The following is a 24,157-nucleotide window of genomic DNA, read 5'->3' as shown; positions in this document are numbered from 1 at the left end:
AACCCACGACGCCCGACACCACTGACCCTCGACCCCCGACCCCTGACGCCACTCACCCTCGACCCCCGACCCCCTACCCCGACCCCCGATGCCACTGACCCCCAACCCCCGAGCCCCGACACCTCTTCGGCCTCTTGTTGACCGAAAAGACCCCAACCCCCGACGCCAGTGACCCTCGACCCCCAACGACACTGGCCCACATAGTTATGAGTTAGGTCACATAGTTATGTTAATTATAAAAACATCATATTTGTGTTGATCGTGTGAATTTCAATGTGCAGTTGTTTGACGAACTCCACGTGCGTTGGACGAGCTCCTCCCCTACGTTTGTTGGTGAGCACAAATGACTTCTCCTCCTACCCCCTTAATTTGCTCTATCCCGGTCTTCGTGCCGATGAAACTTGCTAGGTATAGGTTTCTTCAATCATGAGTATGCGTGACCAGTATGCGTCTCCCGTTCGAAAGGGGGGCATCTATAAATATGCATTTCTTTGCATATTTATAACCGCCATCCTTTCGAATTCTCCAACATTATCCATGGACAACATGAGTATGTGTAGATTGGGTTCGTTTTCCCGTATGTTGTGCTCTGGATCCGATGCAGAATTTCGTCAGTGCCTCCCTGTTGTTCTCCGAGTACACATCCTCTCTGCTTATTGCCGAGACGTGTATCAGGAGAACAGCGGGGAGGTGCTGCCGAAATTCTGCATCGCATCTGGAGCAGAGCATGGGAAAACGAACCCAATCTACACATACTCGGGTGGGATTAGGACCTATCTTTGCCTATTAGCGTGTAGGTTGCATGGACGTAATAAAACTGACAAACTTGATTAGCGTATGAATATAGATGATGAATTATATATTTATTTCTTGTGCGCCCATAGGTAGATATGCAACATGAGTGATCGTGCTTGGATGTACACTGGTCACCCTAGTCAGACAGACATGACCCATGAATGGTTAACAAAAACCAGGGGGTTTGTGAGAGCCGCATTTGCAAATGGAGCAAAAAACATGGTGCCCTGTCCCAACTGCGACAACTGGAAAAAGTAGACAGAGTTTGAAATGGGTAAACACATGCAGAAGTGGGGTTTTACGCCTAATTATACGGTGTGGACTTTTCATGGTGAGTCTGACCAACGTGCCAGAGCTGAGGTGATTCGTCGTTGCACCGACGAGCATGGTACCGGGATTGAAGACATGGTGCAAGACTTTGATGATGCTTGGGATTCAGACGATGAGATGGAGGAATCTGCAAAGGCCTTCTATGAAATCTTGGAGTCTTCAAAACGTCCTCTCCACGAGCAGACTAAGCTTTGTCAGCTGGATGCCATCGCGCAAGTAATGGCTCTGAAGGTTCAATTCAACCTAGGCAGAGAATGCTACGACGTGATGATGACGATATTTGGACGCTTTCTACCCAAAGGCCATGTACTGCCTGCAAACCTGTACCAGTCAGAGAAAATCCTCCGTGTACTTAAGATGCCCTATGAGAAGATACATGCCTGTGAGAATGGATGTGCCTTATTTAGGCTTGAGTATGCGGCCTTGAACTATTGCCCCATTTGCAATTCTTCCAGGTATATTGTGGTAGACAACGGTATGGGTGAGAAGAATCATACCAAAATCCCCATTAGTGTTCTTCGGTATCTTCCAATCATACCAAGACTTCAACGTCTTTTCATGGTCGAAGAGACGGACAGACAGATGACATGGCACAAATTGGGCAAAAGAACCGAACTAGATGTGGATGGGAACAAGATGCTGGTACACACTTCAAATGATTTTGCGTGGAGGCACTTCGATGCATTACATAAGGATAAATCGGAAGATCCAAGGCAACCTAGAGTTGCCATCAGCACGGATGGGTTCAATGTGTATGGTATCACTACAAGAAATATTCTCATACATGACGTTTTTTAAGACGTCGTTGATGAATTCGTCATAAATCTATGACGATTTCATCCAAGATTGTCGTAAACCGTTTGAGGGGATCAAATCTAAATATAAATTACGACGATGTGAGTCAAAAACGTCGTAATCGCATAAGATGAGATCGTCATAACTTTTACGACGATTATAAAAATGTCGTAACATGTTCTAACTATGTTGACATGTCACTCGTGGGTCCATTCTATGTCACGCGTCAAACCCGCCTAGTTTGTGAAGAAACCTACTATTCTGTCATTCCAAAAATTCTTTAAAAATTCTCATAAATACTTTGGATCATATATTCGTCAAATATGTGAAAACCCTTCCATCCATAGTTCAAAAATAATTCAGCAATATTCATTTTCCTATTGTGTTTAGAATAGCACTTTGTGAAGGAAGTGTTATTTCTATTTCTTTGATTACCCTCATATTTTTTAGCACTCTTTCCTATCCAAATCATTGCCTCATGAAAACTTTCGGAACCATTTTCCTAGTAAATATTTCTCAGCAAATTTCCAAAGTTTGTGTTCAGCTAACAGCTTTGTGAAGGAAGTACTAGATAGGTATATCCTGATGAGTTGAATTTTTTCCACATATTCTATGTGTCGAAAACATAGCTCTCCACAAAAGTTTAGCCCCATCTAACATTCCATGTGAGCTCATCATCCAATCTTTGTTTTTGGTAATATTTTCATTTTATGAAGCAACTACATTATATATTGCTTTATAGTTGATGGAAATAGATACTTATTTACCTCGACGTCAAGCCACCACACCATCCAAACCTCGACGTCAAGCCACCACACCATGTATTTATGATTAAATAGATACTTATTTACCTATAAATGATTTTTGGGAAAAATAAAGAGCAAACTATAATGCAGCTGCAATTCAAATTTAACCCGCTTTCAGCTCAATCGACATAAATTTGCCTTTTTCACGAGAGGTGCATAAAAGCTTTTTAACACCCAACCATTTTGTCAATTGTACATTAAATATGGCCTAGTATTTTAGAAAAATGATTTGGTCCAATTTTGAAACAAATATATGGTAGGTCCTTCACAAATAAACTCATTTTGGACACTTGAAAAATGGAAAATGATTTTTACATACAAGGAAAATGAAACCTTCTTTAATCAACATTGTTTGCCATTCCAATATGCACCCTTGTGCATAAAATTATATCATTTCAACAAACTATGTCATGAATGTGGCCATAAGATTAATCATTTGGCTTGAAAGCCATTACTCTTCACACATGATATCCCATTTCTAAGAACACTTTTTAAAAATAATTGTTGTATTACAAGTTTATTATTTTTCCTGATAATTTGTCACATATAATGACACAATACAAAGTTTTTCTATTTTTTGATTTTGTTTTGAGTTTTTCATGGCCATTTCAAAATGCGGTCAACATGGCGGGTATGACCGTTCGTAGCTAGGGCTTGATTTTTGCAAATATTTTGGAGTATCTATGAAGAAATAGATATTTTTATATCTAGAAATGTTTTTTGAAAAAAAATTAGCAAACTATGAGGCAGTTGTAGTTCAAATTTAACCCGCTTCCACTTGTATTAGGAGAATTGTTTTTTTCACGAGAGGTGGATAAAAGTTTTTGACATCCAACCATTTGGTCAATTGTATATTAAATATGTACTAGTATTTTAGAAAATTGATGGAGTCCAATTTTGCAACAAATATTTGGTAGGTTCTTAAAAAAAACTTTTTTCCACTCGAAAAATTGTTAAAAATAGCTAGAAAGATGAGAAATGCATACAAATTGGTCCTCATCCATAAAATATGGTCTAACTCTAGTGAAAATTTGTGTGATGCCCTTTTCCAAAATATTTTTGATAGATGCTTCAAAAAATTCCTTTATTTTTAGTACTTAAAAACTATTTTAAGTCACTGATATTTCGAACCAATTAGAACTCTTCGCATGGATTGATGACATGGCACCCATCCATCCATCCATCTACCTCACCATCTCACATCCATCCATCCATGTATCTATAGAAAAGTAAAAAAGATAACCCCACCCGTAACCCAAACCCTAGCTCACATCCCTGCCCCCATCGCACCCTTCCTCCCTTGTCCCCATCTCCTCGCCGCCGCCACCTCCACCCCGTCCCAGCCCCCCTCCCGATCCAGTCCTCCCTCGTCCCCATCTCCTCGCCACCGCCACCTCCTCCCCATCCCCACTTCCCTTGAACAATCCAGCAAACTCATCGCACGAGCAACAATCAGCAGCGACAAGCAGAGGGAGGGAGTCAGGCAGACCGAGATGGCACAGGAGACCCTGAGGCTGGTGTGCCTGTCGGTGTCGGCGCACGACGGGAGGCTGCCGCGGCAGTACACGCTGGAGGGGCAAGGCGCCAAGAAGGACATCTCGCCACCGCTAGAGTGGTACGGGGTGCCCGGCGGCACGCGGTCGCTGGCGCTGGTGGTGCAGGACATCGACGCGGACGAGCGGGTTCCGTGGATGCACTGGGTGGTGGCCAACAAATCGCCTGAGGAGAAGGGGCTGCCCGAGGGGTTCTCGGGCGCCGGCGGCAACGTGAAAGGATCGATATGGTTGGCTAGAGGGGGGGTGAATAGACAACGACCACTTTTTGAATAATCTTAGCAAGTTAAGGTAAACAACATACGGGTTCACAAATAATACGACAATGAGGTGAACCCTAAAGAAGCTAACAACGAGAGTTATTAAGACAAGTAAGATATAGTCACAAGCATATGCAAATACAAAGTATAGGATAGAGATAACCACAAGTGGAACCGATGGAGACGAGGATGTGTTACCGAAGTTCCTTCCCTTTGACAGGAAGTACGTCTCCGTTGGAGCGGTGTGGAGGCACAATGCTCCCAAAAAACCACTAAGGCCACCGTATTCTCCTCACGCCCTCGCACGATGCAAGGTACCATGATTCCACTATAGGTGCCCTTAAAGGCGGCGACCGAACCTTTACAAACAAAGATGGGGCAACTCCACACAAAGCTTGGAGGCTCCCAACTAGACCACAAAGCTTCACCACAATGGAATATGGCTTCGAGGTGACCTCAACCGTTTAGGATGCTCAAACACCCAAGAGTAACAAGATCCGCAAGGGATTGGTGGGGGAATCAACTTTTCTCTTGGTGGAAGTGTGGATCTAGGCCTTCTCAACCAATCCCTAAAGTATCAACAAGTTTGATTGGCTAGGGAGAGAGATCGGGCACTTTTGAGCTTGGGGCGCAACAATGGAGCTTAGAGAGGTAAGAGATAGGGTTCCTCAGCTAGAAGAACCCTTTATATAGTGGGGGGGAAATCAGACCGTTTTCCCACTCTCTGCCCGAGCTCTAGCGGTACTACCGCTGGCACTCCAGCGGTACTACCGCTGAACAGGGGCGGTACTACCGCTGGATGCAGCGGTACTACCGCTGGGACTCCAGCGGTACTACCGCGGACACCAGCAGTACTACCGCTGGCCCCTTGGTAGTGCAAAAGCACTACTACCGCCAAGAAAGTCTTCGCAAAAAGGTCCGTCCACGAACTACCGCTAGGCAGGTGGAACAAAGCTCCTGGAGCGGTACTACCACTGACCAGGGGCGGTACTACCGCCAGCTAGCGGTACTACCGCTAGCTGCAGCGGTACTACCGCTAGCAATCCAGCGGTACTACCGCTAGAGCTAGCGGTACTACCGTTGGGGACCATTTTGCAAAGATGCGAGAAACAAAGTGGCGGGGGCCGCTCCAAAGATGAAGGAAAGGGAGAATGTGAAGTGTGCGCGTGCAAAGATAGATTCCACCCAAACCTTTCCACTACGGATCCCCTCTTAATAGTACGGCTTTCCTATGACTCAAATAAAGAGAATCGTAGAGAGCGTCGTGCTTCTGTTCCATGTATGAGGAGACGTGTCGTCTTGTGCCGTTGACGTGTGTTATCTGAAACCTTAACACACACGGTTAGTCCTGTATGGTAGTGTCATCAATCACCAAAGTTACTTAGGCATAAACTATGCCCCAACAATCTCCCCCTTTTTGGTGGATTGATGACAATACCGGATTTGCACAAAGAATAATATGAGAACAAAAAGATAGAGATATATGACAATACGGGGCATATGACTCACAGCATATGATGGAAATAAATCACACATAAGTTCATGTCTCACAAAAGATAGCAAACTAGAAGCAAACCAAGTTCGAAGCAAACCACACGAAATAAAGCAAAGCAACACAAAGTTCGAATATGAAAGCAAATCCAGCTCCTAGACTCTCTCCCCCTTTGGCACACGACACCAAAAAGGGGGCACACCTAATGCCACAGGTAGCTACTCCTCATCCTCAGCATCGCCAGACTCATCGGTCCCCTCCTGATCGGCCTGCTCCTCCTCTTCCGCCTCATCGCCAGACCACTGGTATCCTTGAGCCTGCATCTAAGTAGCCTCTGGAGTGATGTCGTCCTCTGAGCCACTGGAGATGTCCACATCAAGAGTCCTGAGAACACGCTTATGCCTCTAGCGGCTCTCCTTCTGAGCCACGTGCGTCTGGTACTGATCCTTAGCCTACATACAGAATAGAGTCTTCATCTTGTCCTGCAGTTTGATGGCCCAAGATGGCATGGCAGAGGAGCGGGACTGAGAGGCGGTTCCTCTGTCAGCAGCATTTTAAGTGTCAGTATCCATGTGCTGAGAGGAAGTGGATGGGTTGGCCCATTTGTCCTTGACGCGAAGCTTGATCGGGTCGTGCACAATGTAGTCTGACTGAGCGTAGAGCACCTCCTCCGGAAAAGCCTCTTGCCACTTATGGCGAATATATGCGAACAGATAGGGCCCGTAGATGGGAACCTTACGCATGATGATGCAGTTCCAGAGCTCCGTGAACATCACATCAGAAATATCCAGAGGGCCAGACTCCTGAGACATAGCCTCCTCACAAAGCAGCAGCATCTCAGCCAAGGAACCATGAACCTCATCGAAGTTACCAATGCGAGGGAAGAGGGTGTTGCGAAGGATCCGGTGCATGATGTCCAGATGCTTGGGGAGCACACACTTCCTCACATAGAGCTTCTGCAATCTGTCCTTTGCGGGGGCCCTATCGGTGGGGGCTGCAGCATGAGGACGCAGCCCAAGTGGAGTATCAGCTCCCTAGAAGTCAATGTTGAGGAATTGCATGAACTCACGCCACGTACCGGTCATCTTCTGAGTCCCAGTCATCCACACCATAGAGCGCTCAGCATCAGGAGAGAAGTGGACCGTGACATAGAACTAAGCAACAGCAGTGGGATCAAAATATGTCTTGTAAGTGATGATGTCCTTGATGCCCAGTTTGTCAATCAAAGAGAGGGCATCACCGAAATAGTCCAGGTTCCGCTGAAGATGAGCTAGGTCAATCCACTGAACAGAGACATAGTTTTTCTTGAAATGCGCGACAACATCACGGTAGAACTGCACTGATCCCTTGCCCAGACATGGTCAACATCCTTGATCACAGCCCTCTCGTTGAGATAGTGGTTCTGAGTGCGAAACTGCAGAAAGTCCTTGGGGGACATTGTCCGAACATTGACCCTCTTCTCCTTGTGCGCGACCTTCTTGAAGGACTGCTTTTTGGGTTGCAGACTTGAGGTGGCAGACCCCTCGGGAGCCTCTTGGTTGCGATATTGCTTGGACTGCGTGTCACGTGGGGGGTTCGAACGGCGAGAGCCACCTGTGACACAGAACACACAGTGAAAAGCGGAGACAAAAAGAGTCAAGGCAACGAATCTTGAAAACACACAAGAAATAAACATGCATTGGTAAGCTCATAAAAAGAAGACACAGTGAATGCTCCTGGCGGTAGTACCGCCACCCCTGGCGGTAGTACCGCTGGGGCCTAGCGGTAGTACCGCTACCCCTGGCGGTAGTACCGCTGGCGTTTGACTTTTCAGATATGACAGATAAAAATCGTTACGAGGGCATGGGCTGTATATGAACACGAAGAACTCCACCCCAGCCCTACTTTACATGAGGAACACTAGTAACACGAAATAAGTACATGCCTAGGCAAGAGAGAGCAAGTTTTAGATCTAATCCAAACAAAGTTCAAGTGCTAGATCTAAAACAAGTAAATCCTAGGGCATGGCAACATAATCAACAACAATCCATTGGACCTATACTCCCCTGAAATATCTCCTTCATGCCACCCAAGAACTAGCCATAAGATCAAAGATATGGCTTCAATCCCCAATGCTCCTATCTCTAGAACGAGAATATCAACCAAATAGAAGAAGGGAGGAGCTTTACCGGGATTCATGGCTCTTGGAGGAGGAAGGAGAGGTGGAGCAACCCTTCCAAACCAACGGGGAGAAGGAGCTCCACGAAACGAGATCCAAATAGGGAGTTTTCGGGCTAGGGGAGGGAGGAGCCGCGAGGAAGAAGAAACAGGTTGAGAAAAACGGGCTCCCCCTCCTTTATATAGCCCAAGGGGTACGGGCCAGCGGTAGTACCGCTGAGGACCTAGCGGTAGTACCGCCAGATGCAGCGGTAGTACCGCTGGGGTCCTGGCGGTAGTACCGCTCCCCCTTGAGGCAGCCCTAAAAATTTCCTAGCCGGTCATCTTAGATGGGAATCCTGGCGGTAGTACCGCTATCCCTAGCGGCGCTGGGGTCCTGGCGGTAGTACCGCTACCCTGGCGGTAGTACCGCTGTAAATGTCGCAATGCGGCTAAGGAAAAGATATGAACTTGGGCACATGACAAGAGAGTAAAAATAGATAGCATCTAGGAAAATGTACTGACTTGTCATTGTATATCCTTTCTTCTATACGCAAGAAAGGATGGAGGGGCGATGGCCGAGGCCACCTATGTTTGAGACAATGGTATGACACCGCGAAGAATTATCCTTGGGTTCATGACCAATGCTCGTCTTTGAAGCACAAGTGCCATTTGACAATGGCTAAAGTGAAAGACTAGATTGATTTATGCATAATGGGGGAGGGAAAGTTCATTGAGAGAACAACACTCCCCCTATGTCCATGCCTACATCTAGACCAAGATGGAATGCAAAGTGAGGTGCAATATGCCTAGTTTCAATCCACATTACTTGAATCAATGATATTTAGCTCATGCCTTAACTCCCGGAACCTTGCTTCATCTAGAGGCTTAGTGAAAATATCTGCAAGTTGCTCTTCAGTGTTGATGAAGTGAACCTCAATATCACCTAGCTTGATATGTTCATGAATGAAGTGATGACGAATATCAATATGTTTGGTTTTGCTATGTTGCACTGGGTTGAGCAAAAACTTGATAGCGCTTTGATTGTCACATAGAAGAGACACTTTGTCACAAGTGACACCATAATCCTTTAAAGTCTGCCTCATCCATAGCAATTGTGCACAACAACTTGCAGCTGCCACATACTCAGCTTCGGTGGATGATAAGGAGACGCAATTCTGCTTCTTTGAAGACCAACTTACCAAAGAGCGACCAAGGAATTGGCATCCTCCAGACGTTGACTTCCTCTCCACACAATCTCCTGCCCAATCTGAGTCAGAATAGCCAACTAGATTGAAGTTTGCTCCTTTGGGATACCAGAGGCCAAAGTTTGGGGTATGAGCCACATATCAAAAGATTCGCTTAACAGCCATGTAATGACTTTCTTTTGGTGCGGATTGAAACCGTGCACATATACCTACACTCAACATAATATACGGTCTAGATGCACAAAGGTAAAGGAGGGATCCAATCATAGAGCGGTATACCTTTTGATCCACTGCTTTACCATTGGGATCACTGTCAAGCTTGCATCTTGTTGGCATGGGGAACTTGACCGGTTTGACATCTTCGAGCTCGAACCGTTTGAGCACGTCTTGAGTGTACTTGGCTTGTTTGATGAATGTCCCTTCTAGACCTTGTCTAATCTCGAACCCGAGGAAGAACTTCAACTCTCCCATCATGGAAATCTCAAACTTCTCAGTCATTAGTGCAACAAATTCTTCATTGAATGAAATGTTAGGAGAGCCAAAGATAATATCATCAACATATAGTTGGCATATGAACAAATCCCCTTTAACCCTCTTAGTAAAAAGAGTGGGATCTATCTTCCCAATTTCAAATCCACGATCTTGTAACAACTCAGTAAGATACTCATACCACGCGCGTGGGGCTTGTTTAAGGCCATAGAGTGCCTTATTAAGTTTGTACACATGATTGGGGAGCTTGGGATGTTCGAATCCCGGGGGTTGTTTGACATAGACCAACTCATTCAAAGGACCATTAAGAAAAGCACTTTTCACATCCATTTGCTGAAATTTGAAGTTATGATGAGAAGCAAATGCAAGTAACATGCGAATAGATTCTAGACGAGTAACAGGGGCAAAGGTTTCACCGTAGTCGATACCCTCGACTTGGGAGTAGCCTTGAGCCACCAATCTTGCCTCGTTTCGAATCACAATTCCATTGGCATCTTGCTTGTTCTTGAATATCCATTTGGTCCCGATGACATTATGTTCCTCCATTGGCCGAGGCACTAAATCCTAGACTTGGTTGCGCTCGAAGTTGTTAAGTTCTTCGTGCATGGCCATAAGCCAATCCTCATCATCGAGCGCTTCATGTACCTGTTGAGGTTCACAATACGAGACAAACGCGTGATGCTCACAATAATTCCAAAGCTGTTGACGGGTGGATACTCCCCTTTTTAAACTGCCAAGTACATTCTTCATAAGATATGACTTAACTCTCAGCTTGTTCGCATTCTTGGCTGCTCGACGCTCCAAGAGTTCTTCATTAGATAATGGGGGAGCATCGACTTGTTTCTTTTGCTTGCCCTTGCGTCTTGAGCCGGTTGTTGGAGCTCCAGACGGGAATTGTGAGATAGTCTCCTGATCATCTTGTTCTTGTATTAGTGGTTGCTCTTGATCTTGATCTTGTGCTTCTACTTGGTCTGAATCTCGGGGTTGCACTTGATGTTGATCATGAGCCGGTTCGGAGTCTTGGGGTAGTGCTTGAATATCATGGGACACATCACCATTGTTGGGCAATTGATCTTGACCTTGAGCTTGTTCAACTTGATGAGAGTCTTCTCTTTGTTCATCGGAAGCGTGTGGGGCTTGCGGGGGTGATGGCTCCACTTGAGTAGAGCATTGTCCTTCTCCTTCGGCCACAAGGGGTTCCTCAATGGGGAGTATTTGACCAATCCCCATTCTTCTTATGGCTTGGGGAGGAATTTCATCACCTACATCACAAAGACCACTTTGCTCCACTTGGGAGCCATTATTTTCATCAAACTCTACGTTACACGTCTCCTGAATTAGTCTGGTGGACTTGTTGAGGACACGGTAAGCATGAGAGTTTGTAGCATAACCAACAAAGATACCCTCATGTGTTCTAGAATCAAATTTAGCTAGCCGTGCTCCTTTCTTGAGAATGAAACACTTACAACCGAATACCCGGAAGTACTTGAGATTGGGTTTGTTTCCAGTTAAAATCTCATACGGAGTCTTGTTCAAGCCTTTGCGGATGTAGAGCCGATTGGATGCATGACATGCTGTGTTGATGGCCTCTGCCCAGAAGTTATATGGAGATTTGAATTCTGCCATCATTGTCCTTGCAGCGTCTATCAAGGTCCGGTTCTTCCTTTCTGCCACACCGTTTTGCTGAGGGGTATATGGTGCAGAATATTGGTGCTTTATTCCCTCATCACCTAGAAACTCATCTAAGGTGTAGTTCTTGAACTCTGTGCCGTTGTCACTCCTAATCATCAAGATCTTTGCTTCATGTTGACGTTGCGCTTCATTAGCAAAGTTGATGACCGTTGGCTGAGTCTCACTCTTCTTTTTAAAGAAGTATACCCAGGTATATCTTGAGTAGTCATCAACAATCACTAGGCAATACTTTCTGCCTCCAAGACTATCAAATGATGGAGGACCAAACAGATTCATATGGAGAAGTTCCAATGGCCTCTTAGTGTAGATAAGAGTCGTTTGACGATGAGCAGTTTCATGAATCTTTCCTTCAATGCAGGCACTGCAAACACGATCTTTAGCAAAGCTCACATTTGTTAGTCCTCGAACATGGTCCCCTGTCAGGAGACTTTGCAAAGATCTCATATTGACATGAGCTAAACGACGATGCCAAAGCCAGCCCACGTCAACTTTAGCCATTAAACATGTCGCAGTCTTAGTGGGTCGCTTTGAGAAGTTCACCACATAAAGACCATTCTCGACATGTCCAACATAGGCTACTTTAAGAGTCTTGCTCCTTAGGAGGACCACAGTGTCAATATTAAAGAATGTGGAGAAACCCATAATTGCAAGTTGACGAACCGAAAGTAAATTGTAGGCAAGTGACTCGACAAGCATGACCTTCTCAATAGATAAATCTTGAGAGACAACCACCTTACCAAATCCCAATACCTTTGAAGAGGATGCATCGGCAAATTGGACATGGGTGGGCATAGATGGAGAAGGACGCACATCCACCACTAAGTCCTTGCTTCCGGTCATATGATTTGTTGCTCCACTATCGAGCAACCATGACACCCCACCGGAAGCAAACTCCTGCAATAGATCAAGGTTTGGTTTTAGGTACCCATTTTTTAATGGGTCCTTTCATGTTAGAGACAAGGGTCTTAGGAACCCAGATAGCCCATTCAATATCCTCATCGTAGGAACCAACAAATCTGGCATAAACATGCCCATCACTAGCACAACACAAAACATAAGAAGAATTGAGTTTGCCGGTTGTGTTAGTAGGAACGGTTTTGCCCTTCTTGGGGTTCCCATAGTCCACCTTGTTCCTGTTCACCTTCTGAGTCCCCTCACCCTCTTTGACAAAGATGTCCATGAGGGTGAGAGATCGTTTGTTCTTGTTCTTCCTTTTACCTTTTGACTTGGAGGTAAGTCCAAGTCCTTCCTTTCCTACAACACCCTTTTGAGTGCTCAAGAGATCGTTCAGACTCTTCTCACCTTGTATGCATGCCACAAGACCCTTCTCAAGTTTCTCCTTTAACTTGGCATTTTCCTCCACAAGATGTACATGCTCACAACGGGGGTTAGTTGCACAAGCATTATCAATTAACACAAAGGGAGGACAAGTAGAGATCTCCTTGGTAAGCTTTGCTTGGAGTTGATCATGAGACTCTTTTAGAGAGAAATGAGCACCTTTCAAGGCTTTGTGGGCCTTGTCAAGTATGTCAAACTCCTTTTTGAGTCTGTCATGGCCAACCTCAAGAGCATACTTTTCAGATTTAAGCATACGAGTAAGAACAACATCATGATCTAGTTTCTTTTGCATTTTAGCGCAGTCATCGTTATATGACTCCTCAAGAGCCAAACGAAGAGTGTGCTCCTCTTCTAGAGCACTACATAATTCGGAAATTTCATCGGCATAGTCACGACTATGTCCCTGAAGCTCAGAGATGGTCTCCTCATGAGACTCAATGAGATCAGTGGCCTCACCCAGTTGTTCCAAGAGAGCAACAAAGTGCTTCTTGGGTTCTCCCTTAATAGTGCACAGAAACTTATCAAGATCATGCTCATTAAGTTCCCCAACATCACTATCGTCAACACAATTTAACAATGAAGGAGCATAAGCAATGTTGGTCTTAATGATGGGAGTTACCTGATTGATACCTTTTGCCATGAGGCACTTGGTGATGTGGTTCTCGTTGGGGGCGTTGAAGAGAGACACCTTCTGGGGAGAGGTAGTGGCAATAGAAGCAGTTGCCGTTGCCACTTATCATCATCATCATCATCATCTGAAGGATACTCTTCAAGGGCCACCATCCCTTTTGGGTGAGGTTTCTTCACAAAGTTGTTCTTGATTGGAAATGATTTGGTTTTGTCTTTGCGAATGAGCTTGCCTCCGTTGTCTTCCCTTTTCTCATAGGGACATTCGGCCACGAAGTGACTCATGTTACCATAGTTATAGCATGTCCTTACTCGTTGTTTGGGTTTGAATCCACTTGAGTTGTTCTTGGTGAAAGTGGGTCTTGAGTTCCTCTTGTTGCCCCAGAACTGCCTTGATGCAAGAGCCATGTGCTCATGATAGGCATACTTTGTGTCCTCAGGGCAGCCCTCCTCTTCATCATCTTCTTCTTCTTCTTCAAGCATTGCTTTTTCTTTCAACGCATGGTTGGGTGAAGTTGTCTTTGATCGAACACGAGCAAGTGCATTGTCGGCTGTTTCGTTCATGATTGACATTGCAATAAATTCATCCAACACCTCACTGGAAGACAAGGAGTGAAAGTCTGGCCGCTGACGAATGACTGATGACATAGCTTTGTTGAAAGGCATGATGGCTTTAAGGAACTTGCGTTTGACCCATGTGTCATCCACATCCTTGCTCCCATGATCCTTGAGTGCCACAGCAATAGCAGTCACCCTCCGATAGAGATCACGAGGGTCCTCGTCTTCCTTCATCACAAACTCATCGGCCTTATCAAGTATCACTTCATAGTTGGATCGTTGAATGCTTGAGCTTCCCTTGTACAACACCATAATATGCTCCCAACAATCCTTGGCCAAAGTGAAGGGATGCAAGTGAGGAAGATCTTCCGGTGGCACTGCAGATTGGAGAATAAACAAAGCAGAGTGATTGTATTGATTGTCTGCATCTTCTCTCGGAGTGAGGTTGCTTGGATCATGGGGATAATATCCTTGCTCAATGATTCTCCACAAATTTGTTGAGCTGTGATTCAAATGAGACTTAATAGAAAATACCCAGTTAGCAAAGTCACCTTTCACAAGCTTAGGAGGAGGACCAACAGGATTAAGACGTGGTGCGGGAACGGATCCTCCATAGACCATGGGGGGTGGAACTGAGGCATATCTTCCAGTCCCATCCTTCTCGTGAGACGAGGGAGGTTGCATACCTTTAGCCGCTTCCTTAGAGGAGTTGGCCTCCGAATCAGAAACGGTGGGTTTAACCACTATAGCCGGTTCGGGTGAACTTTTAAATCCCTCAATTAACTCTTTAAGCATGGTCTTGGCCTCGTTCGTCAAGGACGTCTTGAGAGCGGCCATAGCCGTATTCAAGTCGTCCCTTGTGACCGAAGTCAAGTCCATGGCCTCGGGTTGCCCATGATTAATTCCCTCTTCGCCTTCCATACTCTTCGGGTGGTTAAACCCTTAATAAAGAGACGTGGCTCTGATACCAATTGAAAGGATCGATATGGTTGGCTAGAGGGAGGCGAATAGACAACGACCACTTTTTGAATAATCTTAGCAAGTTAAGGTAAACAACATACGGGTTCACAAATAATACGACAATGAGGTGAACCCTAAAGAAGCTAACAACGAGAGTTATTAAGACAAGTAAGATATAGTCACAAGCATATGCAAATATAAAGTATAGGATAGAGATAACCACAAGTGGAACCGATGGAGACGAGGATCTGTTACCGAAGTTCCTTCCCTTTGACAGGAAGTACGTCTCCGTTGGAGCGGTGTGGAGGCACAATGCTCCCCAAAAAGCCACTAAGGCCACCGTATTCTCCTCACGCCCTCGCACGATGCAAGGTACCGTGATTCCACTATAGGTGCCCTTGAAGGCAGCGACCGAACCTTTACAAACAAGGTTGGGGCAACTCCACACAAAGCTTGGAGGCTCCCAACTAGACCACGAAGCTTCACCACAATGGAATATGGCTTCGAGGTGACCTCAACCATCTAGGATGCTCAAACACCCAAGAGTAACAAGATCCGCAAGGGATTGGTGGGGGAATCAACTTTTCTCTTGGTGGAAGTGTGGATCTAGGCCTTCTCAACCAATCCCTAAAGAATCAACAAGTTTGATTGGCTAGGGAGAGAGATCAGGCACTTTTGAGCTTGGGGCGCAACAATGGAGCTTAGAGAGGTAAGAGATAGGGTTCATCAGCTAGAAGAACCCTTTATATAGTGGGGGGAAAATCAGACCGTTTTCCCACTCTCTGCCCGAGCTCCGGCGGTACTACCGCTGGCTGCAGCGGTACTACCGTTGAACAGGGGCGATACTACCGCCGCCTTGCGGTACTACCGCTGGAAGCAGCGGTACTACCGCTGGCACTCCAGCGGTACTACCGCTGGCCCCTTGGTAGTGCAAAAGCATTACTACCGCCAAGAAAGTCTTCGCAAAAAGGTCCGTCCACGAACTACCGCTAGGCAGGTGGAACAAAGCTCCTGGAGCGGTACTACCGCTGACCAGGGGCGGTACTACCGCCAGCTAGCGGTACTACCGCTGGCTGCAGCGGTACTACCGCTAGCAATCCAGCGGTACTACCGCTAGAGCCAGCGGTACTACCGCTGGGGACCATTTGGCAAAGATGCGAGAAACAAAGTGGCGGGGGGCGCTCCAAAGATGAAGGAAAGGGAGAATGTGAAGTGTGCGCGTGCAAAGATAGATTCCACCCAAACCTTTCCACTACGGATCCCCTCTTAATAGTACGGCTTTCCTATGACTCAAATAAAGAGAATCGTAGAGAGCGCCGTGCTTCCGTTCCATGTATGAGGAGACGTGTCGTCTTGTGCCGTTGACGTGTGTTATCTGAAACCTTAACACACACGATTAGTCCTGTACGGTACTGTCATCAATCACCAAAATTACTTAGGCATAAACTATGCCCCAACACAACGCCAACACCGGCGGCGAAGGCAGCCTCCAGGAGGGGGTCAACGACTGGAAGCAGCCCGGCTGGCGCGGCCCCGGCCCGGACTCCCACGGCCACCGCATCCAGTTCCGGCTCTACGCGCTCGGCGACGTGCTCAGCCTCGGCAACAAGGCAAGTGTGCCCGCAAGATCCAGTCGTGGTGGCTCTGTTCTGAACTTCCTTTTTCTTTTATGACATTCACTAGTTCAGGTTTAAGATTCAATCGACATTTTCCTCCATGGATTTCAGTCCCAAACTCTGTAACCCCTTTGTGTGTGTTCTTTTGGCTTGCAGGTCAAACCCTAGGTGGGGCTGTGCATCTGCTGCTCCAGATCAAGTGCGCGGCCATGAGTAGATCCAGCATATGTGCAGATTAGTGGTGTCTCCCTACCTTTCCCAAATTTTCTGACGCTCAAGTTTCTGATTTAGTAAATTAATTTAGTCTCATGTGCATGTGTGTGTACTGAAAACGTTCACCCCTGTGCATAATCTTGGTGTATTGTTGCTGTATAAATAACCTGATTCGTTTTATTTTATTTCCTTATTGAAGGATGTATACCCTATCTTTTTTATATTGTTGCTTCCAAGAACAGAGTTAGATGTTCCTACGGTGATTTGTAAGCACCTATGAATGACTAGGGGCTTTTGTATGTGCATCTCGGTTGACTTCTTTGTGTGATTACTAAAGAAATGGTAGAGGAAGAAGAAGTCTCCTTTCTTCTTTTGTACTCTTTGCTGGTCCTACTCTTGCTGCTCCTACGTTCAGATTTCACTCCCTCGAGTAGGCTAATTTTATTGCTCCAGTCTGTCCCCTTTCGATCTAGTGATGGTTGCTCAGGTACCAGATTCACTTATTTCTTTTGGATCTTTGTTGATTGCAGATAGAGAGATGAAGACACTCGGAGGAAGACAAGATGTTGGTCTGACTATTTGGGAGCAAGGGGGAGACGATGAAACCTGGACAGTGCTTACTCTGCTTCCTCTCCTTCTAATATCTGATATCCATCTTGCTTGGCTGGTATGGCTGCCCATCCCTATTGTACTGTGTAGCCCTTTGTGGAGTCTTTCTATTGGTCAGTAGTTGCAGCCCATACATAGACTAACCGTGTGTCAGTTGACTATTAATATAGATAGTGCACGTGAATGTAGTGGTCAAATGTGTGTCTCAAATATGTCATGTTGTCCTCGTTGACCAATAGATATTTTTGTGTTGGTCTAAGTTTGGTGTGGCATGGTTGTATAGCTTAGCATAGTCTGGTCTCCCTATATTTGCTTTTACCCAAGAATCTTAACCCACTTGTATTCATGTACTATTTGAGGTGTAAGAATAATAATAAAAACATTTGAGTGATTATGCTTGTTGAAGAAATCTGAGATGTGCTAATTTAATCTATATGATCTTCCTAATTTTAATTAAGTGCATCCGCTGCTCTAGATCGAAGCCGCCGGCGTTGGTGGTCGTGGTGCCGCTGGGTGGTGCAGGTTGATGCTCAAGTGCACGACCATGGAGCAGAACCAGCATATGTGGTGGTGCAGGTTGATGCTCAAGTGCACGACCATGGAGCAGATCCGCTGGGTGGTGGTCACTTCTAATTTCTCCAGAACCGCCGCCACCTCCCTTGCCGTGCTCATTGGCAGCGGCGTCGCCCTCTTCTTTCGCCGCTCCTCCATCGCGCTAGCCTACAATGAGTCAGCAGACCCCATCGACAGGGAATTTATGTCCTCACATTTCTCCTTTTTTCTACTCTTCTTTCATTGTAGCACAAATGGATGTATTTCTGATCTCAAATGTGTGCTCTTGCATACACTGAATTTCTGAATATAGCATGAACTATGCGTACACCCCCATAGGCAGCCAAGTTCTGTCCTCAGATTTGCTTGCTTGTTGTCCTTACAATTTATGAATCTCTGAACTTTTTCCAAGTCCATGTTATTTATCCACTGAATCTCTGAGCTTTTCCTATGTACTGTGTTTCTGTTTCATAGGTGCAGGTATATGTTTGACATTTCTTTTCACTGTAAATAATATGTTCGGCTATCAACATTAATTTTCGATGTACACCATGTCAGTATGCTAGTGTTCCTAGTAGAATACACGCTCTTAAAATTAGAGAAAAAATAAATATATGTGTTCAGTTATATATGCTTATCATTTTGTAAGCTAGTGTATGAGAAAGCAATGACTTATATATGCTAATCTGAACATTCCCAGCTCACCAATCCATTTGACTTAGTTATGCACACAATCAAGTGAACTGAAGATGAGTTCCATTTTGACAGTTGTTATGTCTTTGGAGAGGATGTGGGTTTTGGCAGTTCCAAATTATAAAACCAACACATAACTCTTGAAACAAAAACAATGGACCAGATTTGATTTATCTTTTCTGATTTTCAGGATTATTAGGTGATGAATTTCCCAGCCAGCTCCATGATCTGTCATTCATGTTTAAATGTAATAATAATCTTGCTGGTGTGGATGAATGACTACTAGCAGGTTTTTATATCCCACAACTCGTGTAATGCATTTAGAGGTGGAGAGCTAGCCTGCTTCTTTCTTTGTTACCTTTTTCGCAAACAACAATGGTATGCATACTGTAGATTTCCATCTAATGCTAGTACACAGAGCAGTTTCGTCTCGCAAATATGACATCACTAAGCTTAGTTGAACCTTACCTTTTTATTTAGCGATGATTACAGCTCTCGGTCTTATCGGAACGTTATAAATGAACTACTAATTTTAGAATAAATTGGACCGGACTCCCTTGTCTGTGGATCAATTAGTCCGATGTTGGATTTCTTGGAGTCGAGTGATCATTAGCGTCTAGTATAGCTTGCCATGAGATTCGAAAGAAAAATACCAAGTCTTTTTCCCTTACTCGCTTACTGTAGTTCTTTTAGTGTGTATATCGTCATCACTCAGTGCTATTAAGATGCAAATTTATTTGACTGACATGTATGTGTGCACCTGAGTAAGGAGTGATGCTGACACGTTTATTTAATTGACATGTCCTTCTGTCTCACCTGCCCCCGTCCCCTCCATGGTGTGTGTGTGTGTGTTGCTTTTCTGGCCAGAGATGAATATCCCAGCCTGCTGAGCAACATTGTTGGCTTCCTCTTGTCCTGCAAAGTCTCGCGTGCAGGCTTGCTTGGTGCGAATTTAATTAACTCCTTAAAGGTAGATGGAATCTTATTTGAAGATGTGCAATCTAATAGTCCACCCAGCGCTGAAATTGCTTCAGTAGCCGGATCAACCCACCTGTAGTCAGATCCGTATGTTATTACTGACTTACTGTATGCAGTCTGTTTCATCTCGTTCTTCTGCTATTCAAATACTTGTACATTCATTCTATTGCTGGCCATTTCGTTGTGGAGCATGAATCCTTATCTTTGCTTATCCAAAGCAAATCAGGCTGGCATCATCGGAGACTATAATCTGTGCTTGTGGTGTGAGCGAGAGTTACCTGCTCCTCGATTGATAAATATTGTAATTGTGTTCTCTATTTATTTCAGATTGCTGACAAGATTCTGAACAAAAAAGAGCTGGAATTCAACAAGTGGGAAGGTACCCTGTCCGATCTGCTGTAGAATGTCCGCAAAAAACTTAACCAAGTTGCTTCTGTAAGTCCAAAAGCTTTTTGTTGTTGTTGCGGTGCTTCAAAGGATACATGCCACGCAATGGACGAATGAGCAGACCATCGCAAAGACTGCTATCAGCAACATCCTTCCATGTCTGGACGCGAGTACAACCAACCGAACCATAGAAGCAAGTGCTCCTTTTGATTTGCTTCCAGCCTTATGCTGGAAGCAAGTGAAACTTTGTTTATAGTAGTGTTAGTTTACTAGTTTATCAGCCATGCTGGTGTTGGTGTAAAAAGTGTGTATTTTGATTGTGCAAACCTGGGAGATGTATTATGTGATGTTATATGATGGATGATTTTAATTCAACTTGGAGTTTTCTTGATTTGAATATGAAATAATGTTGGATTTAATATTGGAATAATAATTTGGTTGAAAATACCCAACAAATAGAAATGAAACCAAGTTTTGAAACAAAAAGTTGCTGAATTTAAAAATGAAAAAAGGTCAAAACTGAAACTGGATCAAATGTATTTGGGCATGAAAAGGCCAGGGCCCAAATTAGAATGATAAAAAAAATTCTAAAAAAAATACTAAAATGGTTGTAAATAGCCAAGGCCCAAAAAGAAGCCCAATAAGAAAAGGCCAAAAAAATAAAACCAGCCCATGTGATCAATTGAAATGGGTTGGGTTGATTTCAACCCTGACGTTTTGATTTCGTCGTAATTTTGCCACGTAGGACTGAGTTTGATTGCCAACGACGATTTAGGATTGTCGTAAAGGTTACGACAACCCAGGAATCGTCGTAAAAGTTACGACGATTTTGATCAAAACATCGCTGTTGTTCATTTCTGACGCTCCGTTTTCGATGCTTGGTATTTCGTCGTGAGATCGTCGTAAATTGAAAACCGTGAGGATGTAGCGACGAAAAAATGGCGTCGTGTATTAGCATATTCCTTGTAGTGTATGACGGCAGCATAATACAGTTGTTGGCCTGTATTTGTCATTCCACTCAATTTGCCACCCGAAGAGATTATGAAAAGAAAGAACATTTTCCTGACGTTGATAATTCCATGGCCCAACTATCCGGGGAAGAATATGAATGTGTACATGCAGCCGCTTAAGGATGAGTTGCAAGAAGCCTGGGATAATGGGATCAAGACCTATGACGCGGCTACCAAAACAAATTTCAAAATGCATGTGTGGTACATGTACTCCACGCATGATTATCCGGCGTTTGCGCTATTCGTTGGCTCGTGTGTGCATGGAAGGTTCCCGTGCACCACATCCAAGGCAGCTCTTCAGTTCTGTTGGTTGCACGCTGGTCGCAAGTTTTCTTGCTTCGACATGCATAGACAATTCCTGGATCCTCACCATAAGTTCGGAAAAGACAAGACATGAAATAATAAGCTCAAAATGGCATAAGAACCATGGTTAGCTCATGAATATTATATACTTAGCTTGGCTTCCACCTAAATGATATAATTAGCCAATTTAGCTCAAATATGGCTTAATAAGCATAGTTAGCTCCAAAATGACATATTTAACCCAAGTTAGCTCCAAAACGACATATAGTTAGCTTGGCTTCCACCTAAATGACATAATTAGCTTAGTTAGCTCCAAAATGGTCTATTTAATAAAAATGACATATACTTAGCTAATTATCCTCCAAAATGACATAATAAGGCTTAGGTAGCTCCAAGATGACCTATTCCCCCTAACTTAGGTATTAAATGGCCTATAATTAGCTTAGCTAGATCCAAAATGGCTTAATAAGCATAGTTTGCTTCGGATGACCTATTTTACCCAAGTTAGCTCCGAAATGACCTATAGTTAGCTAGGCTTCCACCTAAATGACATAATTAGCTTAGTTAGCTCCAAAATGGTCTATTTAATAAAAATGACATATACTTAGCTAATTATCCTCCAAAATGACATAATTAGCTCCAAAAAGGCATAATTAGCTAATTTAGCCCGAAGAAGGGGCAAGAGGAGAAGAAAGAGGAAAAATGAAAAGAAGGAAGAAGAAGGAGAAGAGAAGAAGAAGGAGAAGGAAAAGGAGAAGGAGAAGGAGGAAGAAGAAGGAGAAGGAGGAGAGAAGCTCCTTCTCCTTCTTCTCCTCCTTCTTCTCCTTCTTCTTGTCCTTCTTCTTTTCTTCTTCTTCTCCTCTTCCTTCTCCTTCTCCTCCTCCTTCTCCTCCCCATCCTTCTTATTTTACTTCTCCTTCTTCTTCTCTTCTTGCTTCTTCTATTTCTCTTCTTCTACGTAGCTTAGACTCATCCAACAAAGACTAAATTGGATAATTATCCTACAAAATGACTTAATTAGCTTAGTTAGGTGCAAACATCATAAGAACCTTGGTTAGCTCATTAAAATGACCAATTTAGCTCAAAAATGAAATAATAAGCTCAAAACGGCATAAGAACCTTGGTTAGCTCATGAATATTATATACTTAGCTTGGCTTCCACCTAAATGATATAATTAGCCAATTTAGCTCCAATATGGCTTAATAAGCATAGTTAGCTCCAAAATGACATATTTAACCCAAGTTAGCTCCAAAACGACATATAGTTAGCTTGGCTTCCACCTAAATGACATAATTAGCTTAGTTAGCTCCAAAATGGTCTATTTAATAAAAATTACATATACTTAGCTAATTATCCTCCAAAATGACATATTTAACTCAAGTTAGCTCAAAACGACATATAGTTAGCTAGGCTTCCACCTAAATGACATAATTAGCTTAGTTACCTCCAAAATGACATATTTAATAAAAAATGACCTATAGTTAGCTAAGTTCTCTCCTAAATGACATAATAAGGCTAACTTAGCTCCAAGATGACCTATTCCCACTAACTTAGGTATTAAATGGCCTATAATTAGCTTAGCTAGATCCAAAATGGCTTAATAAGCATAGTTTGCTCGGGAATGACATATTTTACCCAAGTTAGCTCTGAAATGACCTATAGTTAGCTAGGCTTCCACCTAAATCACATAATTAGCTTAGTTAGCTCCAAAATGGTCTATTTAATAAAACATGACCTATACTTAGCTAATTATCCTCGAAATGACATAATTAGCTCCAAAAAGGTATTCTTAGCTAATTTAGCCCGAAGAAGGGGGCAAGAGGAGAAGAGAGAGGAAAAATGAAAAGAAGGAAGAAGAAGAAGAAGAGAAGAAGAAGAGAAGAAGAAGGAGAAGGAGAAGGAGGAAGAAGAAGGAGAAGAAGGAGAAGGAGCTTCTCTCCTCCTTCTCCTTATTATCCTCCTTCTTCTTGCCCTTCTTCTTTTCTTCTTCTTCTCCTCCTCCTTCTCCTTCTCCTCCTCCTCCTCCTTCTTCTTTTACTTCTTCTTCTCTTCTTTCTTCTTCTCTTTCTCTTGTTCTACGTAGCTTAGACTCATCCAACAAAGACTAAATTGGATAATTATCCTGCAAAATGACTTAATTAGCTTAGTTAGGTGAAAACATCATAAGAACATTGGTTAGCTCATTAAAATTACCAATTTAGCTAAAAATGAAATAATAAGCTCAAAATGGCATAAGAACCTTGGTTAGCTCATGAATATTATATACTTAGCTTGGCTTCCACCTAAATGATATAATTAGCCAATTTAGCTCCAATATGGCTTAATAAGCATAGTTAGCTCCTAAATGACATATTTAACCCAAGTTAGCTCCGAAACGACCTATAGTTAGCTAGGCTTCCACCTAAATGACATAATTAGCTTAGTTAGCTCCAAAATGACCTATTTAATAAAAAATGACCTATAGTTAGCTAAGTTCTCTCCTAAATGACATAATAAGGCTTACGTAGCTCCAAGATGACCTATTCCCCTAACTTAGGTATTAAATGGCCTATAATTAGCTTAGCTAGATCCAAAATGGCTTAATAAGCATAGTTTGCTCCGGAATGACCTATTTTACCCAAGTTAGCTCCGAAATGACCTATAGTTACCTAGGCTTCCACCTAAATGACATAATTAGCTTACTTAGCTCCAAAATGGTCTATTTAATAAAACATGACCTATACTTACCTAATTATCCTCAAAATGACATAATTAAC

General features: G+C 43.8%; 1 pseudogene; it reads left to right on the top strand.

The window, feature by feature from the left end:
* The first annotated feature begins 4,219 nt into the window (after positions 1 to 4,219).
* Positions 4,220 to 20,102, top strand: LOC123450687 (annotated as a pseudogene).
* Positions 20,103 to 24,157: the final 4,055 nt, after the last annotated feature.

Source organism: Hordeum vulgare, chromosome 4H (genome assembly GCF_904849725.1).
Source record: "Hordeum vulgare subsp. vulgare chromosome 4H, MorexV3_pseudomolecules_assembly, whole genome shotgun sequence".
Lineage (NCBI taxonomy): Eukaryota > Viridiplantae > Streptophyta > Magnoliopsida > Poales > Poaceae > Hordeum > Hordeum vulgare.
Note: the sequence above shows the minus strand (reverse complement) of the source record. Positions and strands in the feature narration are given on the sequence as shown.